The sequence below is a fragment of the Crocodylus porosus genome, unplaced genomic scaffold, assembly GCF_001723895.1.
Source record: "Crocodylus porosus isolate Cpor-Errol unplaced genomic scaffold, CroPor_comp1, whole genome shotgun sequence".
Taxonomy (NCBI): Eukaryota; Metazoa; Chordata; order Crocodylia; family Crocodylidae; genus Crocodylus; species Crocodylus porosus.
Window position 1 is genome coordinate 5964801 of NW_017728942.1, and position 26877 is coordinate 5991677.

Here is a 26877-nt window from a genome sequence, read left to right on the forward strand (position 1 = left end):
GGGGAATTGTATGTGGGGTTCCTTAGTGCCTTTTTGTAGAGAGTGTGGGTTGGGAAGTTCCACTTAATCCTACTTTGCATGAGCAGTAGCCGTAGCTATAACCAGGGGTAAGACCTGGTAGAGGCAGAAGGCTCTGGGAAGGGAGAGATGATTCCCAGAGATGTGTTTTTTTCATTTGCACTGGAAGAAAATACAGGTTTCTAATAGCAGCAAAGGCACTAATGAAATGAATTAGTCGCTTTGGGAGGCTGGAGCTGTACTTGCTGACTGCATGGCTGGGAAGTTTAATGGCATGTATCTCTGAAAGAGAAAGCACAAAGTAGAATGATCATCTCTACTGCCTGCTCCAAAGTCCTAAACCAGAAGGTCTCAACCTCGTTCAACTCAAGGCACCCTTTGTTAGACTCAAGGCACCCCTTGGAAAATGCAAGCTCAGTTTTTTCTTGTTTTTTGACTACAGAAAGATAACAGAGCAAGTCTTGTTTCAATCAAGCTACACTTTGTTCTACAATTCTTCTGTCTGTTAGCTACTCCTGGTAATGAAGCTCCTATTTCACAGCCCAGCAGACCGTTTTTAACTCATTCCAATGAAGCTATATTTGTTTTTGCTTCACTCTTAAATTGAATAATACAGCCCAGGCTGAATAATACAGCCATAGCATATTAGTAAGCCTTTGCGTTCATTTTCAACTGGAGAAAAATATGAGTTGTTTTATGTGATGATGCACTTCACCATCTGCACCGCCCTTGTCAAAATTCTAGATCTGCCCATGCTTGCTGTCATATTATGATTGGTGTAGGCTTGATTCTGCCTCACCACAACTCCCCTCTATTGCCCTCTGAGAAAAAAAAGTCTGCTTAGACCCAAGCCATGACTCATCCATCTCATTTGGAAGATGATAGTTTATTTAATCAGCTCTATTGTGTTTTGCACCTGCAGAAGACTGAAACTGCTCACTGTTTTGGACTTTAGTACTTTTCTGGCAGATTATTCTTTATTAAATCTTATAGAAACATTTCTCAGCATTCCTTTCAAAAGAGCTGGTGAGAACCTGTGTGATTTGGGGCTCTGATTTATCTCAGTGGGGTAGAAAGGTGGCCATCTTGATAACAGACTTTGATAGTAAGGAAATATTTCATGATGCAAATATCACAGGCTTGGGATCTACCTCAAAGTGACAATAATATCTATCCCAAAATTTCAGGAGGAATGTTCAAGCCACTTACGGGATTTGGATACCCAGACAAATGGGAATGCACTTCTTTGGGTGTTCAAAAATCTTGACATCATCTATTATAAAAGCTCAGACCAGTAGGAAGATTTCAATTCCATTATTAGGTAATTCTAAAGAAGAATTTAAAATAAGGAAAAACCCCCACAGATAAAATTTCCCCTTCAGTGTTTGCAACACAGGAATTACAAGACCTTTTTAGAATATGAGATCTCAAGGTGATCAAAAGAAAAAAGGAGGCATTTACACATGCAAAAGCTACAGACAGTTTACTCATCCCAGACAATTTACTCTAGAGTAAACCCACCCCGGGCAGGAGTCTACATGTGCGGGGAAGTGGGAGCAGATTTGCTGCTTCTGGCAGCATTCTGTTTTTGTCCCCTCTGGCCTAGTACTGTCCCCTTGTAGCATCCCCTGGGTGCTAGTTCAGGGTTTGGCAGGGAGCATGGGGCCAGGAGCTCAGTCATAGCTGCCCCACTGATGGATTGGGGCAAGGGGCTGGGACCTCCCCCACTCCCTGCAGCTCTTTCCAAGCCCCATACCTCGATTACCTGATTGGGGCACAGGGCTGGGACCTGCCCCTGGCTGGGACAGTTCCTAGCCAGCCCCGGGGTGCACGCAGAAGTTTGTATGTGCAGCTGGCTGGGGTCAGTCCCATTTTGGGCAGTCCCCGGCCAGTTCTGGCTGCACATGCAAACTTCTGCACTCAGCCTGGGTCAGCTGGGAACTGTCCCAGTCCAGGCTGGGCAGGGAACTCTCTCCATGCAGGGAACTCTCCATGACTGTGGAGCTGGGAGCTTGTTGTGATTGGGGAGCAGAGGCTGAGAGTGGGGGCTGGGAGCTCTCTGCTGCCAGGGCAGGGGGACATTGTCCACACTTGTGCTCTGGTGGCAGAGCCCACCCCAGCAGCAGGCAGATCCATGGGGCAGAGAGCAATTTCCTGGCCCCTGCTACGCAGCTGACTGGGAGCAAGTTTGCTCCCAGTCGGCCCTCTACATATGCTGTACTGTGCAGTAACTAATCACGAGTAAATTTGCTACTTGTATTAACAGGTACTCATGATGAGAGCAAATTACTGCACAGTAAGTTTTTGCATGTGTAGACGGTGATGCTTACTGCGTAGTAATTTGCACTAAAGCATTTTATGTAGATGTGCCCAAAAAGAACAGATCAAAGAGTCTAATAGTCTTATCCAAGCAAAAAGAAATGCAAAAATATGTAAATAAGATTTTGAAACATTTCGGGTGGTAGTCCTAACCTGCTGAAGTTACTGATGGTCTTTACTTTGACTTCAGTAAACTGCAGCTCTCAGGCTCTCTTGGGATTAGAACTTAATTTTTGAAAAACAAATAGTCTTGCTTACTTTGTAATAATAATGTGATTTTTAGCATGACTGTATCTAATTGGAAGAAAGAGATGCAAAAATTTCTTTTATAATGTAAAGAGGCAAATCTAAGCACATTTGAGCTGACAGGAAAGCATTCAGTTTGCGGAAGAAAGACTAGAGAAGTATGGGGTAGGCTTAATTTGTCTGACATTGTAAAGGAAGAAGGACTTAAAGGATTAGTTTTGATAATTTAGCTGTTTTCTTGCAACGTACTGTGCTATAATATGCAGCCTCTGGCAAATGCCAAAAATGAGTAAAACTAGTTAGCAGCCCCAATTTTCTGCCCCAGAAATGGCAAAAGAAGATGTGACATCACTGGTTCTAATGTTGCATAAGGACATATTAAAAATACGATTATACAAGACTACTTGATTCAACTTATTCCTCAGGATTCATTTCTTGTTTCTTTACTACGAACTGAAGACAATGTAAAAGAACTGGGTTGGGTTCTGGAGAGGAGTCCTTGCTTTGGTGAAGAGTTAAACCATCATGATCATTTTGGTAGCACTGGGTACTGGAGAAGGTAAAAGGGAAAGCAAAGTGACAGAACACATTGTTTGATCTGTTTCTAATACAAGGTACACTAATAATTTTGTGCCTAATTTGCAAATACAAAGAGCACATGAAGTCACAGACATTGCATAACTGTACACACAAATTACTGTAATGAATCTGTTGCCCACCAAAGTTTGTCTGACTGGCACATGCAGCTATGGTGATTAGGTGACTAACTGCATATAGAAACTGTTTTTTAAAAAATCAGCTAACTTCTCCTGCCCCTCTCCCAAAGGTCAGTCTAGCTATAGTAAGGGATCCTGCTTTCTACAAGCTGCCCTGTTGATGAGCAAATTGCAGTCTGCCTCATCACCTTAATACTGCTTTTTCATTATCCACTTTTCAAGGATCATTCATTCTATGAAGCCATGATCTTCCACAGAAGGACCTGCTTTCTCAAATATTCAATCACTGCACTAAATATGGATCAGAATCTGACCCTGCAGTCTTCTTAACAGGCAGTTTCTTATTTTGACACCATTTTCTACCTACTGCTTAGACTGAGGATAATGAAGACTAACTGTTATATGTCTAAACCTGGTCTCCATTGCAAACCTCTAACAATCTTTTTCCAGTAAACCTTGCACCCTAGCAGACATTACTGTGCCAGGTATTCCATATCCATCAAAATAAATTTGATATGCACAATTCCTTATTAAGCAGTAGTATCTTGTAGTAAGGCTAATCTCAGAAAGGCAAGAATACTAGGTTAGGACAAGTACCTATTTTTTCCAGCCAAAGTAAACACATTTTTTTCTGCTTTCCTTCAGGGACCCAGTTTTTCCAGTGCTTTTTTTGTTTGACCTGGCTTGTGTTTTGGACTTGACTTGTATTTATCTAGCCTTACATTTATCATTGTTACTGTTGAGGCCAACAGAAAGCATCATGAGCTTTAGATTTTTAAATCCCCAGGTGACCTTTGTGTATCTGTTTAACCTATTTTCCTGTGACACTTTAAGAATATTTCATCTAGAACTGAGGTCTTGACAGGTACAGATATATACTGTAGTGCTGTGGTGCCTTGTGCTAATAGCCTTCATTATGTTCAGTAGGTTCTCCTCAGCGGTAGGTTTGCCAAAGCCAGTCTAGGACATTTTTTTTTTAAAAAACATCAAATTGACTTACTCTTAAATATTGTTCCAGTGCACTTTTGTCAAATGGTATAGGGAGCATGTTTGGAAAAATGAACTCTCTCTCAGGTTTGCATGCAGTTTGGAAATCTGTAGTGGAAACAAGTGTTCTGCATTCTATGGATGGGGATATTTGCTATGCCCTTTTAGAAATACCAGTAAGGGTTTATGGTCAGTTTAAGCTAAGAGTAGACTCCCATAAATCCCATAGTGGACTCCCACAAATTTTTTAAATGCATGAACTAAGGCCCAAACCTCCTTTCTTATTTAAGCAAAATGACAATCCATTTTTTTAGCCCCAAGTCACTGGTTTTGCCCATATTGTTGTAAAAGGATTGCACCGTTTCTCCATTTGGAAGCATCTATGGACAGTTTAGCTTTGCTCACAAGGGAAACTGTATTTGAAAACCGTTTATGTGCACACAGTCCTATCAAATTTTCAGGAACAACTGCATTTTGAATCAGGAATTGTTTCTTTTTAAATTTGACAGTGTTCGGCAAGAGGAAAATCTGCCATAACATCTCTACTGCTAAAACAGCATTAATTTTTCTGAGCACATTTATATGGCTACACTTTGAAAAAAAATCTATTTCTTCATTTTTTGGGGGTGGTCTTCTTGAAATAATCAGAATTGCTCAGTGTGTAGTGGAAAGAACAATTTATTAAAATGCTGCTAATATGAAGTCCAGGACCTGGTTCTTCTCTCCATCTTATCCTTTATTACTTCATGGTTCTCTTGTTGTTGTATAGGGGTGTTTCATGCTTGAAGAGCCTATGCCAGCAGGCTCTTCTGTTTTTTGCTCTTGCGGAGTGATTACTAGTCATCTACCTTTTTGCTAAGATTCCTCCTCCATTCCCCTCATGGATAAAATTATCCACCTTTCACTGTCATATTATTTAATTATACCAAAATGTCAATCAGTTGGCCACATTTAAAACCAATACTATTTTGAAGTAGCAATGACAAGCAGCAATTTCTCTAGAGTGGCATAGCCCCAGGGCCTGTTTATCTTGCCAGAAACAGATGAATACATTTAAATCATCTCCTTCCTGTTTACAAAGGACCAAATGTTAACATTGCCACATGTGAACCGTGCAATAAGTCTGATATTGGCATTAGCCCACATCCTATTACTTTTGGGTCTGTTGCAAACTTTTTATAGACTTTGGAAAGACAAGTGAGCATTGCTTTTAGCCAATTAATACTTAGCACCATGTGGGATAAATCTAGGAAGATTTACTCACAGGAAATAGCTTGCAAGGAAGAATCTTATATAAAAAGGACATTTTTGTGCAAAAGCACATTTTTGAACCATGTGCGCAGCTGATGTCTCTTATTCTGCATAAATATGAATGGGGGTCAACTTATAAATTAGGCAAGAGTCCAGCTGGAAGTAGTTATTAACTACCTATTCCTGGCATATTTATCAAGTATACATGTAACAGATTATATCTTTGGAAAATGCAGATGAGATTGCCTACAGAAGGCCAATCCTAAATAATAAATTTGCCCTTGAAATGGGAACAAAGGGGTTATTTTGATCACTGTTATTAAATCATGAGCAAGTCTCCTAAATTTGGAGAACCAACTTCCATTGCAAGAGAACACAGAAAGTTTATAGCAATATTGATTATATGGTTCTGCAGTTTCCTATTGTAACTAGGCTCTCTCAGGGTGAATGACTCAACTGCAGAAAAAAGAAAGCTAAGAATGGCTCAAGAGTTTTAAATGTCTTGTAGTTTACAAACAAAGTATCAATCCATTGCATTCTGCTCTCATTTTATTAATTAGTTATTCATTAGCCCATGTGCAATCAGTTAAGCTTCTATGCAGAAATTTTACCATATCCCTATTCTCTTTACTGATAATGAAGGTATCTGTCCCTGATTAAACTTGCTGTAATGGTTCAGGCTTTTAAAGATATAAAACAGACTGTCCTCTACAAGTATCACCTAAGGCTTTGATGAAATCATTAAAATGTGCTCCAGTGGACAAAGTGACCTCCTGCAGTGTTTGCTTCTTAGTCTTCCATGACTCTATTCCAAATTTATAGTGGCCACAGGCCAAACTAAATCAATCCCCAGGAGTGTCTCAATTCCACTATGCACTCAGAACTGAACACACTGAGTCAGCCTGTTCTTGTGGAGAGAAACGCATTTTAAAAACTGGTATCAACTCATGTTCATCCAAATCACAAGCAATCTTTTTTCTAAGGAAGTTGTGGGTTATACTTTCAGAGCAGTGTATGCACATACATCAAGCCAAGTCTCATTAATGCTAATGAACTTCTCAGTCTAGGAATGCATCCCTGCATAATACTCCAGATGTATCCATTTGTCTTCACTCCAGCTCAGTTTCTTCTCTCAGTTACAATACTGCCAGTATTGGGGCACATAAACATCAAAGTTGTGAACATGCAAGGCACGAGTTTTTGCACAGAAGACCTGATTTGAGAGAGAACCACTGAGAAACATACCGTTTGACTTATATCTCCAATCAAAACTAACCAACATTGCTTAAATTCAGCTATGAAAGTTGCTTCTACAACCCACAGTTCATGCACTATTTACAGAAATAATCTGGTAAATATTTTGTATATACAAGTCAGGGAAATTGTAAGTTGTTCAAAGGCAATTTGCAATTGGAAAATAAAGCAAAACTGTGTCAAATAAATTACTCATTAGGAATTATTTGCCCAGTTGCAAAGGAGGACAGTGTGTCCAATTAAAAAGGTTTTAAAATGTGCTTTTAAAAGCCAGGTACAGACATGACACATAAACCAATATACGTGCTCCAAAACCAGTCTATACCATAACCAAACAGCCGTTCAGTGCATACTGACTGCTTTAAAAATGGCAGAATCAAGTCTAAGACAGACCTGGATCAATGTGCTATCAGATTTAAGTAATTTAAGTTAGACCCATCTATCAGACTTCTGTACCAGATCCCCTAGCAACTCAAGTTAAGCCACAGTCCTTCAGCATCCCAGGCACTTTTGTGGCCCTCCACTACCCCACTCCCACCTGGAGGCGTGCTGGAACTTGGCTCATACTTGGCTGCTCTGGGCTCGGCCAGTGCAGGCAGTGTGCATGCCCCCTGCCAAAGGGTGAATGTCTGTTCTGTTCACTTCCAACCTAACCTAACCTAACCTAGGGTGCTTAAAGTACAAAACTTAGATTGTTTTCACCGCAGGCTTTTTGAACATCTGTACATAGCCTAAATCTTTTCAATTTTTTAAAATAGTGTTAATTAGCAATTATTAAGTTAAAAAAACAAACAACAGCAAAGCTTACTGCCCTCCTGACTAAGCAAATGAAGCCTGCATGAAGGGTGTACCTTAATAAGAGCCATAAATAGCTTTCAGATTTCATTAAATGTTTCAAGGCTGCACCAGTCACGTGAAGAAATTCTATTGCTTGCTTAAAAAAAATGTAGCTAATCAAAAAGTGATGACCCAGAAAGAAAACACTTTCTGTATGCCTTTTTATAGTCACAGTTTGAATTTCATGCATGGCAGTAGCTGTAAGGTACTGTAGCTATTAGATCATTTTTAGCTCTACCTATTATGTGAGCTGTGTTAGTGGGAGGAAAAAACCTACTCAAGTGTATTTTCAGATAAAAGCAAAACATGAAACACAGCCTTTTGAATGTATGCCAGTGTCTGCATCAGTGACATCTATGGGCCAACATCATTCAAAAACAAACACAAAGAGCCTGAATTCACAGCCTGATCCATTGTGGCAGGAAGTGCCAGGTTTAATGTATGCTGCTGTCTAATGCCATGGGTAGGGTTGGTGTAGCCCACCCCAACACCCAACCATTCATTTGGTCATTCAGAATAGATGAGTTTCCACCAATTGCAATAGTCCAGCGTTATTTTTTTGTGCTTAGAACAATAAAATATTCTGCTATAAGGCAGGGCCTTGTATTCATTTGTAATCTGTCAAGTAACCAAGCGACTGCCATCTGTGGGCTCAGACAGGCCAGCTCTTTGGTGGAGTTATGTTGATTTATACAAGCTGAAGCTCTGGCTCCAATATGAGGAATGAAAACAGTCTTCTTTCTCCCTTCCCTGCTCCCCCCACCATAATTTTTCACATCCATTTTAACTGTTCACACTGGGGAGAGAAGGAGGAGGAGGAGAAAAGTCAGCCTCTTGTCAGCTTAATTGTCTCGTTCTATATTTAAACTGAGCTGACAGGCCTATCTACCCCCATGCTTAGAAATGCAATCTTGGTTTTGTTATGGAAAAGACAACTTGGAAATCTCATGTAGATACAAATGAAACACAAATGGAGTGGGATGCAGAAAAGCTGCTAGCCTATTACCTCTGCAGAGGGCCATTAGTTTTTAGAACACAATTATCATCAGGACTGCATTCACACCTGAGTTTGGTGGCGTGACTGAGTCTGCCACAACTCTTGCTGAGTTGTGGGATAATAGGATGTTTTCCTGCAGCTAGTGCTTGTTAGTACAAGCTCCTGGGCAGCAGGGGGTGCACACATCAAATGACGGAAAGTTGTCTAGCTGCATATTCTCTTCCTGTGCCCTGGAGGTAAATGTTTACCTAATGAGGAAGCAGATATTGCTGTAGTAAAGGGACAGCCTGACTTTATCTGAAGCCTCTGACAATATTTACATTGATTACACACTTTAGTCTATTAAGTTAATACTACCATGGATTTCAAATGGATTTAGCCCTTTTCAGGATCTGGTCCACCATGCAAAAGGCTCGTGAATGCAGGCTTTGGAAACCACTGCAATACAATGTCTTAAAGTACTTAGTGATAGGTAGTCTCAAAAGGTCCACAGCAAACAGAAACTTCACAGTTGGGACAACCTGGAATCTGTTTCTCAGACGACTTCAGGGCAAATAAAGGGACAACCCAAGATATCCAAGTTCTTCATTATGCTATCATGCACATTATGCTTTGACCCCAAAGTTTCTGTTCCTTTCAAAATCTTGTAATAGTCTACTTGCCCCTTTCTTCTCTCTATGACAGGTTCTAGATGCTGCAGACAATAAAACTATCTTCCTTTGATGCTCTCTTAACCTCTAGCTGGTACATACAGTTATGGAATAAAAAAGAAATCTATGTGACTTCTGGTTAAGACCATTCAAGCCTATTTACATTTCATGCATTGCCATACAAATAAGAGAATGACAATCTTGTCTTTTTATTGATGAACATTGAGGAATATGTCTTCAATTTATCCTGTGCTTCCTCACAGACATATGAATGCAATCAAATGTGAGGTATACAAGAAGGATTATGAAAAAAGAAGGATTTTGCAAAAATCTTGTTGGTCTAATAAAAGGTATCACCTCTACCATGAGCCCTGGTTGCTTTTTCCTCTAGATCAATACAGCTACAGCCTGGATACCTGACACAAGAAGGACTGTGACATTTGATCCCAAGACTAGCATAAAGTACCGCCCACAATGAGCAACTCCTTCTGCTCTTTATTTGAAAATGGGGGAATAACAATTTCATTCAGCCATTCATTTAATTATATGGTGAAGTGACAGGAAAGTAGAGTTCTAGTTAAAGCAACTATTTGGGTTATAGAACAAAGTTATGCCAATTTTGATAACCAACATATTTCAAGACCTGATTTGCTTCTAGTGAAGCAAATAGCAAAACTCCAATTTATTTCAGTGGGCTCCAAGATTAGGTTTTGTTGGCCATTTTTAATGGTTAAATTTAGTAAATCTAAAGGGCAAAAAATGACTAATCACAAACATGTGCAATAGACTATGATCCAAAAGAGCAGATTACAGGTTGGATTTTAATAGTTTATCCAGTGCTTGGATTTTAGTATGACAGCCAAAAATATGTTTCCTACATGAATAGGAGGGCATTCTTAAAACGGAAAGTAATCAAGAGATTCTACTGACTACAGAACCTGTAAACCTTGAAAAATCATCAGTTATAATCCACTAGCCCAGATCCTCGACTGCTACAAATCAGAAGTTGTTCCTTTGACATTAGCCTTGTGAAGCCAATTTATGTCACCTGGGGATCTGGCTCATTAATTTCAAATTATGACAGGTATTCTTCAGTTAAGTGATGCAGAAATAGTAACACATGTAGTAAAATCATAATTTGGAAAGGAAAATTGGATTTTCTCAATTGCAAGCTATAGGCTATTTGCTAATGAACACATCAAAGGATATTTATTTTTAGACACTGAATTTCAAATGAATATTGTTTGTTTAAACTAATTACATGGAGCTTCCTATCCACATCTTAATCAGCTGTGTTTTGCTTCTCCTTAAACTTTAAGGCCTAAAATGATACATTGAAGGCTCAAATTCAAAGGTAGCATAAGAACCAAAAACTGATAGTCCTGGTTGGAGCTAGACACAATGAGTAGTCTGCCAAAAGTGCAGTTAATTTCATTCCTATCAGTTTGTTACTTGCTTAGGTGTCCCTATATTGAGGTCACTGGTCACACTGGATCAAGAAGTGGTTTTATGCTGTAGATAATTATCTACTGTAGCCTACAGCTGAGATCAAACTTATTGTGACTGTAGAGATAAAGAGTGGCACATGCTGGGGATGGCTCAGATAGAGCTCCCCATCATCCTGTGCCTGTTGGTTGTGGTTTCTTGCTTGCTTTTCTGATTTTCATGCTAGTCACAGCCCAGATGCCTATTTTTCCTCTCTTTTAATAGAGGAGAGTCTATTCCTTATCATTAGAAGAGATAGCTAAAGTAGTAAGATTCCATGGGTGTTTAAATCAATGGACCAATTGATACAACAATTAGAACAAGCCCAGAGTCAGCTTTTTCCTTTCAAGCCTCTTTGGAATAAAAAAATAATCAAAAAAAAAAAGAAAATCAGGAGGGAGTCCAAGGCTAGGGACACAAATTACACATAAACTGGTATAAGCAATTGGAAACTGGTTCAAATTTGTAACACAGCAGAAGTTCAGTGTACTTAAATGGCTTCCAAAATGGCTGAAACTGGTTTAGGATAAACCTGCATGATGTAGTATTAGACTTAACTGATTTAGGTCAAATCAGTTTATTGAACTTCTGTCCCCAAACCCTCTCCAGATTCAAGTTAACTCACAATCCCCCAGCATCCCAGCATACTTTGCACCTCCCCTGAACACCCCCTCCCCCCCCCCGCAGGCTAGCCTTTGCCCAAGCTGCCTGCTTCAGCTGAGGAGGGAGGTGTGCTTTAGCACCCCCTGGCTTCTGACCTGGGCCACTGCATGCATGTGGCTGCATTTCTAGAATCACAGTTGAAGTTCACTTGCTTATCGGTTCCATCTACATAGTTTAGGCTAACCTGAGACGACTGAATCAATTCATTCTTCAGCCTTTTGACTGTCTGTACTTAGTCTAAGGATCTGGACATATGGATATTTGGAGCTATTTGAAAAGGGGAATGTTCCAAAGTGGAGTTTTAATTGGGAATGTACATCAGCTTTTACATGCTAAGTTATGAGAAGCTGGGAGCAATACGAAGGTAGCAAAAATGCTTCAGCTTTAATCCTGGATGAAGCAACTTTAAAGTTTGAGCTGTTTTGCAATGCTTGTATAGTACTTGGCTTGTCCACACAACTGTTAGAACATAACAGCTACAGCATGGTTCAGAGCAAGAATCCCCACATCCTTTTGAAATGGCTCCAAACGTATGTGTCCACACTATAAGTCAAAGCTTTTTTCATGTCAGAGCCTCTAAGAACCACACATGCTATATTTGGCATGTTATTGTACTGAATTAAAAAATGAAAGGGCTGAATCCACAGCTCATGTATGTGGTGGTATCTGATGTTTGAACAAACTTTCAATGTAACCATGTCATTGCTAGTGGAACCAGCTCACTCTGCACCAGGACTGTTCAACCCCTAGCCCTGGGGCCACATCTGTCCCAGTAAGCTCTGTCATACAGCCTGCTGGGCTCCCCAAGGGTCCAGACATTTGGTGGCAGGGGAGTGGCAGTGTTAATTGTTGCTCCTCTGATACCAATTTCCAGACCCATGGGGAAATTAGCAGACCAGATAGTATAGCTCTGTGTACTAGATTGGGTGCATGTGGCTGGGGTGGCCGGGGTCTTGACAGGAGGCTCAGGACCCAACACCTCTCACTAACCCCATGAGGGATCAGGCTCGTGGACCAGCCCTGTGCCATTCATCCAGCCTGCAGGTCTGAAAGGCTTGAGTACCACCATCTGCAACAACAACTGAAATTGGTCCCATAGCATTTAAGGGTCAATCTTTGTATGCTGGGGAGCAAATATTTGTGGAGACAGTACAGGAAGTTTAGTAACCCCACACCTAAAAAAACCAAAAAAACCCAAAAAAAGATGCATACAAAATAGAGCACTCCTGAAGTGGAAATACAATAGCGAATTTAGAGTTTGTCTACACAGGGACACCATGAAAATTAATCTGCATTTAAACTCCTGCATGAACACTCTCATTCTGAATTAAAGTAGCCTTTAATCAATTTAGCTCAATTCTTTTCCATGGTAAACAAAGCTAAATTGAACTAAAGCCACTTTAATTCTGAATGAGAGTGCCCACATGGATGTTTAATGTGGTTTAAGTAAGCAACTTTAACTTCACATGTATAGTTAATTTAGAATATCTTTCCTGAGTGTCCCAGATAGAACGGCTTTTTATGCGCATGGAGAGAGAAACCTTGGATGAAATTTGTGTATTTGTCTGCTTAAGTAATAAAGGCCTTGTTATACCTTATACTGTAAGCCAAACAAATGTTAATCAGCTTTATGTAGTTTAGCTTAGTGGAGCAGTTGCACCTTAATGTGAAATATCATCTCTGGCTGTCCTTCACCTGCACAGCTGTGACTTGCCACTAGAGAGTTGGTAAACAGGGCCAGGACTAGGAGATTGAGGCAGGATCAGCTTGCTGCTCCTGCTGGGTAGGGTGAGAGCCACAGTCCTGGAGTGCCTAGTGGCTGTGGTGCCTCCCACCACTGCCTAGACCATCTCACTGCTTGAGCTCCAAGGGGTCTGATCCTTTTTTTCTCTGGAGCCCACTCCCCTGCACTGCCCCCACCTGGGCTGTTGGCTGGCCAGGCACCACCTGAGCTCTGAAAAGGATTGGGCCCCTTGGAGCTCAGGCAGTGTCTGGCTGTCTGGTAACCCAACCAGCTAAGCCAGCAGCAGCATGAGGGGTGAGCGCTGTATTAAAAAAAAAGGATCAGGTCTCTCAGAGCTCAGGTGATCTTCAGCCAGTAGTAGCGTGCAGGGAGTGAGGGTAAGATGCCAGCCAGCCAAGTGCTGCCCAAGCTCTGAGGAGCCTGATTCTATTTTTTTTGGAGTTTGTCCCCCCACACTGCTACTGGTGGTTGAGCCAATCCTGGCAGGAGGCACTGTGACTGCCAGGTGCTTTGGGACTGTGATGCTTGCTCTGTGCAACAACCCCAGGGGGTGAGGTGCTGTGTCTGGCCCCACTGCAACCTGCTGCTCTTCCCTGAGTCAGGAGGGGCCATTGCATCCTGGAATGCTGGAGGACTTCAACTTGGGCAGATTAGTTGTAGGGAGTGGCCACACCTTAAGGAACAGGAGCAAAATTAGATGGATTAAAAAGAATCCTGGCTTGGAATGGCATAACTTTAAGCCAAACAATGAGTGCTATAAGCCACTTAAAGGTGTTAAGGTGAAGCCAATGCAAGGGTTAAGAGCTCCAGAAGTTACTTAAACTTATCATGTTACAAGGCACTAAGTCTACTGTGTTACTTGTCTAAATGCTGATTGGAGACTTCTATTTTTGAAATCTCTTTAGAACACCTTGAATGCAATGTTTATTATTACCATATCAACAATAATGGACCAGTACATCCTAATCCACCTGCACCTAGATTAGAACATATCCAGAGTATGAGCTAAATCTATTGTACTCACCTAGCCCTCCGGGATTTATGCTGGAATCCTCTGCAACTCAACTTATATGAGTTGAGAGTCTCCAGAGAAATTGCACATTAGGCTAATGGCATAAAGTTTACATTGCATCTCCAAAAACTTTCTTGGCTGGTGAGGATGTGTGAGGATTAGTAGTATTGGCACTGGGTCCAGTGGGACCTCACTTGTCCCTTTCTGCATATAGAAACTGCATAAGCAGCATATGGGTCCCTCTAATTTTGCATTTCACATCAACTAAGAAAAACAGATTTTGACCAGAAACTATGTTTTTGGAGGGATGGCAGGGGAGTGAGATGGATTGCGGGGAAGGGAGATGGGGAGGGGTGCTCTGTCATAAACTCTGATCATCTAAATGTAACTGTTTCAAACCCACCATCCAGTAAAGTAAATAAGTTATCCAGACACAGGAACATGTGTGTCTGGGGCTGGGCATGCAGGCATAAGATGGTAAACAATACTCACTCTCTACCTGCTTTGTCTAGAAGAGGGAGCTGGAGAGTAAGCAGACACAAGTGGAAAGAGGGACAGGGCCTTGAATATATCCCCCCAGATCACTGGCCAGCACCTCTGAGCCATGCCCACCTGATGATTGGTTGTTGATGGGATTGGGTGGCTACAAATTACTCCCCCCAGTATTACAAGTAAGAGGGAGGGAGGAAGGAGGTCTGCTTTGGAGCAATGCCTGATACAGCATCTCCTTTGGTGGGTTAGTTTAAGCACTACTTCCTGTGCAAAGTCATGTCTGGTGACAATTTTTATATATAATCTGTTCTGTGGAATAGTTCAGCTATTCATTAAGGGTCTGATTCCGCCACCCTTTCCCCTGCCAAGTTTTACCTTCTGATGTACACAATCCTGTTGTGCAGGGAGGCACTACCTGATATGAATAAAAGTAGCAGAACATAGCCCAAAGAAAATATAACCTGGAGTCCAATGTTTGCATTATATGAAGCCTTTTTATTCACTTCCATAGAGCAGTTTCAGTAAAGATACTGCTAATAGCGTGCAAACCATTTTAGCTATTAGATTATAGCTGTAAAACCTTCCACAGCAGGACTGGCTGACTTCATCATTAGAGTCACACATTCCACCTTATTAAGAGGAGGATTGATTTGTTAATTAAGGTGGATAGTTTTAAAGGCACAGTATTATTCTGAGCTGACCTTGGTGCTGAATATTGGTATGTTATTTTGTTTTTTTGCCACCTTTTAATCTCCATTAAGTCCTCTCAATACTAATTGAAGGAGATATGTATATTAGTAAAGATATATATTATGTGGATACATTCATTCTTATTACCCACTTTGTACAGCACAACATGCCAAATTCTCACTTGGCAGAAGAGTCCACACTGACAGAACTATAAAAGCATTATAGTGGAAAAATAAGGGCAACCTGGCTTGCATATATCTATGTGTATGTGCAATAAGCCTATTGCCTATTAACTGCTATACATCCTGGAATTTTTAGCTCTCATGGAATTAAAATCATTTAAAAAATGTATATTCCACATAGTATAAAATAGGGTAATCTGGAGCTATATTGCACAGAGAATACAGGCCCAGATTTTCAGAACTGCATGCTTATGAAACCAAGTACTTCTTCTCTTCAACCAATTAACCAGATGGCTTCTAATATGTTATTTTGCCTATTTTTACATTTGTTTTTCCAAAAACTTCATCTAATTAAGTCAACAGCAGTTCTAAAAAACCCTGTGATGGCCAGGTACCAAGATGACCCTTAGAGATACTTTAAATTATACCAGCTGTAGTGAAGACTGTTAGAAATTACAAGAAGATTTTCTATATTATTTATCAGGACAGAAGAGAAATGCAGCAATTTGGGTTTTGGGTAATACGTATAGTCTGCCATGGCAATATTATTTAAAACTCAACCCATTCAGGTGAATCAAAGAAATAGATCCATTCCAAGAAGCTGTTTAAAGGACATTTTTGGGAACCAGCCACTGGAAAAAAAAAAAATCACTGCTATGCTGTATCTGCAGGTCTTATCTTTGGCATTTAATCAAAACGAATCTGGCGTTTGCTATTCCATGATTTGCACAGGTTATCCTAGATACTGTGAAATGCATAGTTGATAATTCATGGGCTTCTAACCTTTTCAAACTTAGGGCAAGTGGGATTTCCTTGTATGCTTGAACATTTCTTCTTGAAGGTCAAAAGCATGCATTTGGGACAGCTGTCACAATATAGATGAATAATTGATGGGTGTAGATATATATTTTATTTGTACAGGTTACATCAACAGATACAAAAGATCCATGTAAAAGAATTGGATTTTTAGTTTGAAATGAAAATGTTATGATTGGAAAAATAAAAAGAGATGAAATGATGGCATTGTTTCTAGTGGTTGCAGAAATAACTGAAACTCAGTACATCCTCCTTATTCTTTTACTGAAGGTCTGCTGCTGCTCTGGTTGAAGTAAAGCTTTAAGCATTATATCGTTCACTTATCACAAATATTGGACCGCTTAGGTGTCATATAGTTAGAATCAAATCATCTCACCCTTACTGGTAGTATTCAGTAGGCAATTGTTAATGCAACTGTGTGTGGAGAGAAGTATTTACAGTGAATAGTAAGGCTGGTAGAACCTGTTCCTTTTATGCCTCCTCTCCCCAAAAAATCTACATTAAAGAACATTAAGAGTGTAAAGTCAAGTTAGGTAGTGTCAGAATCAAGGTCTCCAGCCTTAATTTGGCTCCTTTGTGGGTACACACTATGCTGCCATCTTTAGTACCATGTCTGCATATCTTTTTGCACGGGGCTAAGAAGCTGTCTGGCATCTGGCAGTTTGATACACTTGCGGTAACCAATGAACACTAGCATTCATACTTTATAGCTACTGATAGTTTTTCCTGCCCACTGTCTTCATTTATGGATTGCAGAAATAACTCTTGATATAAAGTCTTAAAGCAGTGATGTTTGCATACAACATAAGCTAGGGGCTTTTGCTTCTATCATACCACTTAAAATCAGGATTAACTGTACTTAAGAGCTCATTGGAATAGTAATATGGCACAACACAGAACAGTCACTTTGTGATGTGCAGGCCAGCAAACAATATCTTATTGAAATAGTTACTTCAGAAATGCCAAAGATAAATGAAGAGATATTTAAAGTATTTTGCATTTGAGAACAAATTTGAACATCTTTGAGGATCTGGGAAACATTAAAAAGATGGTGCTTCTCCTCTTCCCTGCCTCTCATCTTTTATTGAGTAAAGTTCCCACTAAACTTAAATGCAGACAGGAGGGTCTGAGATTAGAAAACTTATTACATTATAAAAAATTGGCATGCTGAATAAAGTGTACAGTACTAAAATAATCTGAGGCTTTTGTTTGTTACCACTAGTATCTCTATGGTTGGGATGCTTTGTAAGGGATGGTACATCGTTGTTGGCTTAGGCACAGTTTAATGAAGTGTGCTCCTTCATTCCTTCTGCTGCTCTTGGAAAAGTCCGATTTTTGCTGATAAATTACTACCGATTTTATAGTGGATCAGCTGTTCCACCCAGAAGCTTAACTGAGGCTCTACTTATTCCTCACCTGGCTTGGTCCATCCATACAGGGATGGAAGAAGTACCTAGCCCTTTTTTCTCACAGCTACAGTGGATGTAAGAGGACTCTGCCCATAGGTCCTTATGTTTAGAACCAGTTACACAGACCAAAACTAACATCTGGCTTTAAGCTGAAATCCACTATGGATTTTCCCATTGTATTTTCGGGACATAGAAATCACAATTCATTTTTTTCAATAATCATTTCCCTATTAACTTGAGTAAAATCAGGCAGAGGTCAACCATCAGAGAAAGCTGATGATTAAATCTGCTGTGACATTTTTGTGCATGAACGACTAGATAATGTAATGCCAACTCTCAAGCATAGGCACAATACATATATTTTACTATTAGCATGTATGAACATCCAGTCTTTTAATATTTTCATCTCTTACAGCAATCATTAGGTCTGGAGAAGATTCTTCATGATTAAATTGTCTAATGACCTTGTTAGTGATCACTGAAACTGCTTACAAATTCAGTGGATTTGTAAGATGCAACAGAGGATAAAAATAAAGATTCAAGAACGAAAAGGCTTTACTGAGAAAGTGAGAAAAATAGACTGCTTTTGTTAAAAAAATCCAAATTGTAGCTAAATCAAAAGGGAAAAAGCAGTGTGTGTGGTTTTAGAAAAGTACAGTGCAGAATCCTTTAAGATGTTTCCAGGAATACACTGGTAGAATATCAGGTACATCTGATTTCTTTTTCTGCTAACTACCATATTAATTCCAAATTAGAGAAGGTTATAAGTGTTCATTACTGAAGTAGGTAACCTAATAGTCCAAGCATTTTAAGTACAGGTGAATGAAAAAAAAAGGGTTTTAGAAAACGAAAGTGCCTCTTCAGGTTTGTGACAATAGGAGAGCAAATCTTTTATTCTTCAGTCTTTCTAAATGTAAGTTCACAGATAACTACCAGTTTTCTGGTCTAAAGAGTAATTGTTCCAATCTTCATTAATGTGCCCCTTCATGTGGGTATTCATTAAACCCGATAGAAGAAGGAAAATCAAAATTAAATCCAAACATGAGTTAAAAGTACAGTAGTTAAGAAATGTTGAATAGGTTATAGATATCATTTTCCTGAGACATTTTGTGAAGGATTCCTGAAATGCCAAGTTCTCTTCAGCCTTCACATGTTGCAAAAATGCATACTTGTTTGTTTTAGCAATTTTAAAGATTTTTCCTAATCGTTTTCTAAAGTTTTTCCTAACCTAAACTTCCCTTGCTGCTCCTTGTTCTGTCATCTGCCACCACTGAGAACAGTCCAGCTCCATCGTCTTTGTACCCAGCCTTCAGGTAACTACCTGCTGTTAAATCTCCACTGAGTCTTCTCGTCTCTAGAGTAAATAAGCCCAGTTTCCTTAGTCTCTCCTCACAAGTCATGTCCCCCAGCCCCTGTTACCCTCTGCTGGACTCTCTCCAATTTGTCCACATCCTTTCTGTAGCGGGGGGACCAAACCTGGACACAGTACTCCAAGACGTGGCCTCACCAGTGCTGAACAGAGGAGAAGAATCACTTCTCTTGACCTGCTGGCAACACACCTACCAATGCAGTGCCTTTTTGGTGACAGGGACATACTGTTGGCTCATGTTCAGTTTACTCTCCACTGTAACCCCTGGGTCCTTTTCTGCAGGGGTTACAATGCAGAAAAATCACAGTCTTTGGTGCCTTGACACAGATACCTTGTTTAAACTTCAAGCATTTACATTAGAAAATTGGTCTCTCTGTTGCCATGCAATTTTCCAAGATTGATCTATCAGTACAAGAGAAAGTGCTATAATATATAAGGGCTATCATATTTAATATTTCTACATTAATCTATGTGGAATATAAATCTATATTCCACAGAGACTGATGGAGAAAAATTAATAACTAAAATGTAGTTTAAGAACAGACATTTTAAATCTTCTAAAAAATGGCCAATATCTTAAGCAGATTTTAATGGAACTTGCTGTTTCTACCCGTATATCCCTGGAATATTAGTGTACATATCCCTTCTCTTCCACTTTTCTTTCCATTTTCCTCTGCCTTAGTCAACCATTCCACATCCTTCAAGCCTGTTGTAATCTCTGTCTGTTAGAAATTATCCAGTTGAAAACCAATTCTCCCTGAAATAAGGAAGGGAGCCTTGCAAGATGTCTAAGCATCTTCCTCTACCCAGAGTTCCATCAGGAACAATTAAACATGGCACATGTGCCCAAAAGATTATAAGAGAACATATTTACTGGGCACATTTACACGTGTAGTTTAATTTGCAACAGCCTATTTTACTGTGCATTAAAGCATCTCATAAAAAAATGTTCAATTACACCAATGTGCAGTAAAATAGGCTACTGAACATTAAGTGTTACTTAAAAACATTTTAGTACTGTGCATTAGGGCAGCCTGGTGCACATTTATTTAATACTTCACATTGGAGATATTAAATTTAATTCACATTAGGAAAAATGCATTAGTGCACATGTAGACATGCCCACTGAGTAGCAAGTCAGAATGATAGGCTAGCAGGTAACTTCAACAATACTATCTTATCAAATGAAGAAGCTGGACTATAAAGCATAAGAATGATGGTCAGTACAGCACAGTTTCTATGAAGTGGCTTGAAAAAAAAAATCCCTATTTTTCATTTACCATTGTATATGTTTCTCTAACCCTGTAGAACAGGTTAAGTTATATAAAACTGAAGAATATAACTCCTATATCTGCACAGATAGGCACAGATCTCTGTAAAAAAGGGATCCTGTGCAAATATGCAAAAAGCATGCCTGAATATTTCAAGAATGTCCTTAACAAGGCAGGACCTTCTTGTAATACATTCCCTTACGGGATGATCTAAAACTCATTGAAGTTACTAGAAACACTCCCACTGACTCTAATGGGCTTTGAAATAAGTCTGTATTGAAGATGCTCTTTAGTAGCAGTCCCCAAAGAGTTTGCAGCAGACTGTTCATTAAAGGATTTGTTCAGGTGGATGAGGCTTGGGATTCTAGTGCTGAAATTCCAGCTGATGATTTGAAGTATCTGGAGCCATGCGTTGTGAGTTTCCTATTCTTGCCCACTCCTTGGATTTAAAAAAGGTAATTACTTATATTCGCATTATCCGTGTGATCCTTGCACTTCTGTCAGAACAGGACTTGTCAGCATCAAGGCTGCTGAGTCTGTACAGAGAAACTGACCAATGCCATCATTTGCTTCAGCTACTTTGTTAGGAGGACAACAAATGGAGGAAGCCTAGGAGGAGACAGCATAGAGTTTGTCGGGTACTGGAAAATGTAGTTGACATCTTCAGTAAGAGAAAGGCCTCTACACAGTGAGTGAAAGTGACAATGGCTTTGGAAATTTACCAGGAGTTTCCACATACTAACCTGCAAGAGCTGCACTGCAGTTGCTGGGTACTTCTACAGGATATTTTTTCCTGAACTCTGTTTCAAGTATTAAATGTTCTGATTATTGCTTATACACATTCAGAGGGTACTTGACTTTTGGCTGGTCCACAATTGCAATTGTTAGGCCACTTCAAAACCAGGTGAAGACCCTTGATGCTTTGTAACTTAAAAGACACACACTTTCCTCTTACACTTTTGATGACTGCTAGTACTAGAGCAAGAAAGACTGTCACTAGAGCTAATCAGAAAGGGTTTTCTTTAATTCCTCCTTCTCGGTGACTAATTTTCTTCAAAAATGAAATGGAAACAAAATTTCAGCTTTTAGTAATCCCCCCCTTAAGATTTCACACACTGTGTGAGAAATGGTTTCCTTGAAAACTCAGTTTTTTCTAGGGAAGTTTTCACAGCATATAGACTGACATAACAATTGTATTGATAACAAAGGATATCAGTATCAGCTGCTTTGATGCAACTGTTACATCTGCATGATTCTGCAGCAACACAAGTGTAACAAAAATCACTGCAGCTTTAATGAGGTTTCACTAGGGTCAAAGTTGAGGTGAATTAGCTCATTTGCATTGCTGCAGGATCTTGTAGGTGTTAACAGTTAAATTGTAAAAAATGCCTGCGCACTCCTGAGGAGCAGCTCCCCGCTTTTGAGGACATTAAAAGGTATGTTTGTCTATACCCACAAAAGACTTTTGACCATTCCCAATTCCAAGAGTCATCTCTATCTCCAGGTGTTGTGGTGGACATAGTCTTTCTGGACTTTAGGAAGACCTTTGACACTGTCTCACCCCATTCTCATTAAAAAATTAGGCAACTGTGGCATCAATGCCTACACAGTCAGATGGGTCACAAATTGGCTGGAGGGCCACACCCAGAGTGGTAGTGGACCTGGAGGGACGTGGGCAGTGGGGCCCCCCAGGGCTTGGTCCTTGGGCCCGCACTGTTTAACATCTTCATCTGCGACTTGGACAAGGGGGTGAAAAGAACCTTGTTCACATTCTCAAATGACACCAAGATGTGGGGAGAAGTGGGCACGCTGGAAGGGAGGGACAGACTACAACTAGATCTGGACAAGTTACAGGGCGGGCAGATGGATGGGATTCAATACTGACAAGTGCAATGCACTGCATGTGGGGAGGAAGAACCAGCAGCATACCTACAGGCTAGGGAACTCCCTTCTTGTCAGCACAGAGGCAGAAAAGGATCTTGGTGTCATTACTGATTCCAAAATGAACACAGGCCGACAATGTGAGGACACGGTCAGTAAGGCTAACCACACCTTGTCATGCATCCACAGTTGCATCTTGAGCAGGTCCAAGGAGGTGATCCTCCCCCTCTATGCGGCACTGGTCAGGCCACAGCTGGAGTACTGCATCCAGTTCTGGGCACTGCACTTCAGAAGGGATGTGGACAGCATGGAGAGGGTCCAGAGGAGGGCCACTTGCATGATTCAGGGACAGCAGGGCAGGCCCTACTAGGAAAGGCTACGAGACCTGAACCTGTTCAGCCTCCACAAGAGAAGGCTGAGAGCCATCTATAAACTTACCGTGGGGGACCAGCGGGGAATGGGAGAGTCCCTGTTCCCCCGAGCACTACCGGGAGTAACAAGGAATAACGGCCATAAGTTGACTGAGAGTAGGTTCAGGCTAGACATCAGGAGGCACTACTTCACAGTCACAGCAGCTAGGATCTGGAACCAACTTCTAAGGGAAGTGGTGCTCGCTCCTACCCTGGGGGTCTTCAAAAGGAGGCTAGACAATCACCTAGCCAGGGTCATCTGACCCCAGCATCCTTTCCTGCCCATGGCAGGGGGTTGGACTTGATGATCTGCTCAGGTCCCTTGTGACCCTACCAACTATGAAACTATTGAAATTATCTGCAAATCTGTAGTTACTGATCTTCTGGTTAGGTGAAGAGACCTATTTTACTGTAGTCAGTGGGTACTGCACTCACATTAGGGGTGTGTGAAGTGGCCCCTATTAGATTCGGATTCAGCCCAAATCAGGGACAGTGATTTGATTCATCGATTCAGATCTCTGTCCCCGATTCAATTCAACTGAATCCAAATCTGAAGATTCGAAGCTTATTCGGAGAATCAGGAATTCAGCCATAGACAGCTTTAAATGTTTTTTCTACATGCTTTGAGGTACCAGTGCAGCTTGTGAACACTGTGATGCTGGGGCAGTTGGAGTGTCCCACAGGAGTTTGTGGGGGGGGTCCTCCACGTGTTCAATGGCGAACCTGGAAGTGAACCAGAAGTACTTCTGGGTCCACTGGGGAGCATGCTGGGGCCCCCGCCACCTCCCTGGCTCAGCAATTGGCTGCAGGGGGACCCTGGGTGCCCCCTCAGACCCAGGTGGCACTAGTCGCCGAGGTGGGAGGACAGTGGGGGTGAGGCCCTGCGTGCTCCCCGGCAGACCCGGAAGTGGACTGGAAGTGCTTTTGGTCCATTTCTGAGTCTGCTGCTGAGTGTGCTGAGGAGGCCCCCACACTTCTGTAGGATGCTCCGTGTGCCCCAGCATCACAGCGTTGACGAGCCACCTGCTACCTAGAGGTATGTAGAAAAAACATTTAAAGCCGTATCTATGGCCAAATTTCTGAATTGATTCGGAGAGATTGAAGGGTCCTCTGATTCGATTTGGATTTGGCGATTCAGCCGCTGAATCAGGCTAAGTCTCCACCAGATTGAAGCTTTGCACAGCCCTAGTTCACATGTCTCTCAGAAAAATCTACCCCACGGGCTGTGAGAAGACTCAATTCCAGCTCTGACATCATCCTGCCTATTCTGTACTTTTCAGCCTGTACTAACTTCATTTTGACCAACTGTTTAACACCAGTGACCCATATGACTGTAATCCATTTAACTCCCTCCTTCCCTTAATTTCTTCCCTTTCCATGCTTTCCCCCTTTGCTTAAAATGGACTTAAAATGTAAAAAATGAAAAATGGCATCTTAAGCAAATGGGCCTAATGTCCAATATTTCCCTTCTGCTAACTTCAAGATAAAAGGTGCTCATTAGCAGGGAGAATGTCTTTTGTGAACAGTCTGCAGAGAGCTGGAGCAGCTGGGAGAATTAGATTTCAGCAGAGAACCATGAATATTGATTAATCTCAAAGTGTGCAAGAATTTCTCTAGCTGTTTCTTTGATTCTGTGTCAACACCTAGAAAGCACATACTCTGGGGACCCATGAAAAGGTGGTATGTTTACCCATTTGTACTTATATTCTGTGTCGTAAGATAGGAATTAAAAACAGAACAGGGTTGTGGTTTTAGGTTCTTAGTCTGCGTTTGCCTTCATGTAGGAAAGAGCCAGCAATTTTAAATTTAGATGGTAATAACATGTTCCCAGTGACAAAATGAAGAAAACTGTTTTGATATGTGTCTTACTTGAAGTGCAGAGCTGTGCAGCTGTTCATGGAGAGTTTTATTTTTTCCTGCTTCTTTGCTTTTTCCAAAGCATATTCATATCGAGTCCTCCTAATGAAGGGATTTAAGATTACAAGAAGAGAGAAAGGTTTGTTTGCCTGTATCCTGGACATTTGGTTATGGTTAGGTGGAGAATATGATCAAATTTAAGTATTCTAGGAAAAAAGAAAATAGCACAATGCTGGGAGCAGGCTTTCACTACTGTAATTTAGGTTGGAATCCTTTCAAACAGTGGCTGAAGCAGTTTGCTGACAGTGCTATAAAACAAAACTGCCTTGGGAGAAGGAAATCACGGGTTTAGTGTGGGAGCCGAGGAAAAGCTACTGTGGGGTTGACAGAGGCACCTTAATGAGCTATATTATTCTTTGCATGTTTGGTTTCAGTGCTTAGCTGATTCTATAGGCCTTCTGTTATCCTCCCTTTCTTCTTCAGTGTCTCCAGTTAAAAAGCTTTATGGTGACTTTCAGCTTCTACAGGAAGGAGGCAGAGAAATTTGCAGAATGAAGACAAGTTGATGTGCAGATTTTTATTTGGTGCTGCATTTAGAAGCCAAGCCTAATTCTGAATACTGCGTGGGCTTTTACAGATGCATACAGTATAACATTCGTGCTCCAAGCACCTGCGAGTGAAGACATGATTTCTCTGGCTAGAATTGGAAATATATTTATTTTTTTCTACATAATAACAGGACCTGTCTAGACCCCAACAGGGTCTGTCCTTATATTTTTATGCCATCTGAAAAGAAGAGGTGAAGAAATTTCAAGAGCTAACAATAAGGGAAATAACCATTTTTCTCCTTGGATTGAACTGCTGCATTCAGTGTGCTCCGAGCAAGGAGCAGCACTCTGAGGTGAGTAGCAAGGAACAGAAAAAATAAATAGAGAGGTCAGTAAATATTTACTGCCTGTTACCGATGCATTTTTAAAGATACAATAGATTCTTTAATGAAAATGTTAGACCAGGCTAATGGTCTAACTGGATAATTATTTTAAACTAACTGGAAATTTTTCCTCTAGCCAGGAGGCTTACATCTTTGTTTACAGGTTGAATGTAAATGATCTAGAACAGTGTACTGTACTTAGGGGGTGGGGCTTGCTTTTAATGATTTTTAACTAGTGTGCATAAGAGATTTGGAATACTGGGCATCAAGCAAACTCATTCTGGCATTCCTCTTACCAGTACAGACCAGGGGGGTAGAGAAGGAACAATCTTCTTAGGTTACACTGTCTGTTCTCCTGCTAATGCAGGGTAGTTTTTTGCCTAGTTTGTGCTCCAGAAACCAGCCTACAATCTGTAACAAAGAACATTCCTCTACAAAACTGTAAATTGCTTAAGATGTCAGCAGATTCACTACTGAACTATTTGTTTAATATGTTTGACTTGACTGCTATTAGTCAGCCACCAAAAATAGCATATATTTAAAAGTTACAGTGCCAAGAACTGTTGGGTTACAGGAATAATGTGCACTGATTTATTGGTATTTTGGAAGTTCTTTCAAACGCCAGTGTCACAAGGAATTGTAACTCAGTGTTGTGTTGGATAGCAAGTTTCTTGACCCAAAGCACTGGTGAAAAAGTGAGTTATGCTGGCAAACAGCTGTAGACAGCTTATACACTAGAAAACACTTTTTAACTTACTTAGGGTAATACAACAGTTGTTCAACATTTGTGATAAATTTTTTCTGGTGCTCTAAAGATACAGCATTGAAATGATGCTGAGAGAGAGAGAGACAAACAAACAGACATACACATTCAACCAAAACAAATTAGGAAAAACCAAAATTATTCCATAAAGCATACATTCTGGACAGATGGGGAAATAAAGCTTAATAATAATAATAATAATAACACAGACTTTTTCAAAAGCATATAAATGAAACACTGACACTTTGAAGAGGAGCTCTTCATGCCTAATTTGCACATATGATGATCAAATCAAAGTGCCCAGTGAAATGAACTGCACATGCTAAAAAAAGAAGTTGATGTCTTTCCACCCCCACTCTTCCTAGATATTCATCTGGTATGTGAAAAGCTCTTTGGAGATATGCAGGTGGCTTTGCCTTATAAATAAAGCAAAAGAAAAGTTGAAACTGTTTTAGTTAAATTAACATTATTTTATCTGACCCTTTTAAAGTAAATGTTATTTAGATACTGAGAAGCTTTCTTGTGCATAGTCATATATAATTACATATTAATTTAGTTAAGGGCACAGCATTAAGGTTTTTTTTGTGTTTTTTTTTAAAAGTCAAGCACTGAAAAGTTAGGAACTGC

The 26877-nt window shown here is 40.5% G+C and overlaps 1 protein-coding gene across 6 annotated transcripts in view; it reads left to right on the plus strand.

Annotated features, from left to right (window-relative positions):
* PHACTR3 (phosphatase and actin regulator 3) overlaps positions 1-26877 on the plus strand; it is a 165607-nt gene that overhangs the window by 17385 nt on the left and 121345 nt on the right. The window contains exon 1 of one of the 6 annotated variants that reach the window (XM_019548211.1): positions 24930-25457. The exons of the other annotated variants lie outside the window; for them this stretch is intronic. The gene's annotated coding sequence lies outside the window, so the exon portion shown is untranslated. Of the gene's footprint in view, positions 1-24929; positions 25458-26877 lie in introns of those variants that run through there. 6 annotated transcript variants of the gene reach the window in all.